The following is a 4,205-nucleotide window of genomic DNA, read 5'->3' as shown; positions in this document are numbered from 1 at the left end:
CTAATCGATAGAACCATTTTTATAACTGTCACATCCGTGAGAATGATATTTTCGGGTCACGTTCTTCATTGAGTTTGGTATAAATATTTTCTTATAAGAATGTATTATAAATTAAACATTTATAGAAATTCTATTAAAGTTAAAAACAAAGATTTCATTTAAAGAAAGAGAGAACTTTCGAATACAAATTTTTTTCTCATTTTCTCACTTCATAAAATCTTATAACTATGTAGATGATAAAGAAACGATTAATGATTCGACATTTCTGTTAATGAAAATTCGAGTTCAAATTTATGAAGAAGTCTTGCTACGCATTGTAGTCTATGTATATTTGAAGACACCTTATACACGTTAGCTAGAGAAATATTCTTTATCATCGAGATATCGATAATTATAGTAAATATTTAAACGTCACGTAGGAATGTAATGAATGAAGACGTTTAGTTAACGAATACTGTGGGGCGAACGCGCGCTTGTTCCAATGGTTTATGAAGTTTTCTTGCGTCGCGTCACGAGAGCAGCCACTCCGTGACCACCAGCTTATCGTTCTCGAACATGCGTCGTTACGTTCGAGTCATGGGGCCCCTCCGGCGAAAAGCTTGGAACCGGTTTCGAGCGTAGGTATAGAATCGTGTTGAGTAGCCAGTCGGCCATATGCACACGACTCGCTATGACTTTCTAAATTTCCGTTGTGCACATTAGGTCCTGCGATCGACCGTTGCATTCCCATCGAGATTATCTACTTTAGAAAAACATGAAAAACTGAAAGTTTACATCAGGTAACTGTTCTTTATCCGGAAAACTCAGGCATCTTGGTCATAATGTTTTTGTCGAAATTATCTTTTTTTAAAACTACGTTTATATCGTGAGTACTAAGATGTTGAAGATTTTTTTTAATGTTTACATTTTTTAATATTTTTAAGCAAAAAATTTTATTTTAGACAAATTTTGCTTTGTTTGAAAGAATATTTCCTCAATTTTTAATCATTAACTCTTTTTTTTAATATTTATGACAGATTTTATTTTCTTGTTGTTTGTTTCTTTTGCAAATAAAAGAGTGAATATATATATAATAAGAATTAAGAAATACTTATCTTATGAAAGTCTTTATCAATATTTTTTCAAAGGTGGCATTTAAAACGAGTAATTTTATTCCTTTTACTTTTACCGTACGAGTATAGAAAAAAAAGCTACAACGTTTACGTAATTAAATTTATTTTAAAGTTGTCTTTAAAATTGTTTTAATTTACGTAGAAATTTGATCAAAGGTGTCTGAAAAATCAGATAATTCTCGGAAAATCTTCTAAATGACAAATACCCTTTTTTTTTATGAACTTGTTATTCCTTTCGATTTCTTGGAGTGATATTGTGATAACTACTGAAAAACGTTTTTAATAAAATCATGATTAAGTTTATTATATAACAAAAAGATCGTGAGAGTGAAAGAAAAATTCACTGTTGCAACTATGTTTATTATCAAATCTTTATGGAAATTGTAATTAAAATACTTTGTAGATATATACAAAGAAATATTTCTCTTTTCGTACATTTTGTTATTTCTTTCTCTAAAAAAATATAAAAGCCGATAATGTTAATTTAATTTTGGTAGTTCTTTAATATGTTCAATTAATTGCACTATTATATACATATATGTACACGCATACATATACTCAAAGAGCTCTCTGAGAAAAAACGTTGTATTTAACATTTTTTTAATTTTATAGGAAATAAAAAACATGTAACCAATGCAATCAAAGCAATGTTTTTTTATTGAAGGGAGGCCTTCAATCAAAGATAAAATTATTATATATATATATATACATTTTTTCCTACGATCGAGAGAGAGATTATGAGATTTTATTTAATATTATTGTAGATTATAAAATAAAAGTCAAATCGGAAAAATAGAAAGATTAAGAGCCAATTATAAAATAAAGCACTTTAATTTAAAAACATAATAAAGATAATAATAATAATAAACGTTTCGACGCCGATCGGGTTATTCTCAATGTTACAGTAAATACATTATAATTGTGAAACTATTAAAAATCTACAAAATATATGGTTTTTCATTATTTTTCATGTTTTGTGTTATAATGTTGCGAATCAAAAATAAATTAAAATAGTCAGATTAGTCGTTGAAAATTCTAGGCAGTAAAACAATAATAATCTTATTAAATAAAATGTTGAGAGTCAATGAATAAAAAAGAACGCAAAAGGATGGTGATCCCCATCGTGGTGATACACTGAAGTTATTATCTTGAAAATTGGAGCAAGATTGCAAATGAACATTTCCCTTTATAAAGAACAAGTGATTTCGACGATGTCAGATAACGTAATGTTATGTAGTCAAATTTTAAATCTTGATACAACAATTACGTAAAATAAACATTAAAAGATATATCTCAAGAAATCGGTTATCTTATATTTTTATTTAATGTATTTCGTAAGATCCAATAATGCTCTGTTTGCTCTACACAGATATTTGTTATATTTGTTATCTTATAAGACGAATATTGGAGGATATTACATCGAGTTTTGTTATATATTGTTTTTTTTTTGTTAATGAAATATTGCTGCAAACGAGGGAGCGTTTTTTCTATTTTATTATCGTAGGAAAGATAATTGATGTAAAAATTTCAAGATATACGCATATAAGGATGAGCTTAATTTTGAATACATAAACTACGAAATATCTCATTAGTGCGGGATGCCAGCTGCAACAATGGCTAATTAGGCGGTATCTGCTTTCAAAGTTTGGATAAAGACCAATGATGGATATAAGAGTCGATCTTGTGCTGGAGTACTATTTAAGTCTTCATTGTTTCTTTCAAAGCTAAATTATATTCTTTCATGTATTCAGGTTTGCGTTTGATGCTTAATCAAATAAGTAGTAAATTATCGATTTTCATTTGGCGTGGTATAAACTACCTAATGGTACGGAGAATCGTGCCCAAGCGTTTCATGATATTCCGTTGAATTTGTAATAACGTTGCAACCCGGTGCGAAACATCACAAGAAGACGTTTATCTGCAATGCACGCGTTTCTTGGAGATGCTTAAATAGTAGTGATGCACTTACCAACGTCTAAGGTTATAAATGTCTGAACTGTTAGTGTGCTCGACTTGGAGTTAATTTTTGATGCGTTTATATTTGTGAATAAGCCAAAGATCTTGGAAACTTGTAGTCAGTAGCTTATATCTTTTCATAAGGTGAGAAAATTTAGTCAGCTATTTTTTCTATATAGTAATATCTATGTTTAGATGGGTTTTTTAAATTTTATTAATATTAATTATCTGTGAATCTTATACTTTTTTATAACTATATAATTAGTTGCACAAATATTATAATATTGCATTTATATTTTTATCTGTAAATATGATTCATTAATTATAATGCAGATACATATCGCAAAAAGCTTGCCCTATATGACCATTCCAATCACATATAAATTAATCAATACAAATAAGTGTTTGATACATCCTATTTTATGAATAATTTAACGAGTAATTAAGATTATGTATTTATTTTGAGATTACGTTAAATTTAAATTTTTATTTATGTTTAAATAATAGGAAAGAATTGGAAATTATTGGAAATTGAATTAACTGAATTAAAAATTGACTTGATTGAAATAAAATCAAGAAATGAAAATTTATTTTCCTCAATAAATGAAAGATAGATATGCAGCAATATAAACGAGTATCTTGTTGGTATTTCAAAGTGCAAAAGCAAGTTGTCGGTGGGACAAGAAGGAACACTCTAAGCTTGTAATATAATTTCAAGGACTTTGTCAAAGAAATTTGTTATACGATATACTTTATCGTGTGAAACTTGTAAACTTGGCATCCTACTTTTAACAAATTAAACTTTCATTAAATTAAGTGTTAATATTTTTTAAATGTTAAACAATTGAGACTCAAAATTTCAAAAAATAAACGATATTAAAAAACAAACTACAAGTCTATACTAAGACATAAGTTGCTTTTTAATGTAAACAAAAAGTAAAGTACAATTTCAAACCTTTCTACCCTCATCGGGTCATCATCAGTGTGCACAAATTTCGAACATCGATACAATTAACGAGTATCTTATTATTCTGTAATGATGTGAATATACGAATCAAGTACTTGAAAAACGCATAATTTAGCGTTTATTAAACATCTTACAAACGATGTTCGAAATTTGTATATATATATATACAC

The sequence above is a fragment of the Cyphomyrmex costatus genome, unplaced genomic scaffold, assembly GCF_001594065.2.
Source record: "Cyphomyrmex costatus isolate MS0001 unplaced genomic scaffold, Ccosl1.0 scaffold412, whole genome shotgun sequence".
Lineage (NCBI taxonomy): Eukaryota > Metazoa > Arthropoda > Insecta > Hymenoptera > Formicidae > Cyphomyrmex > Cyphomyrmex costatus.
This window is presented reverse-complemented; position numbering follows the sequence as displayed.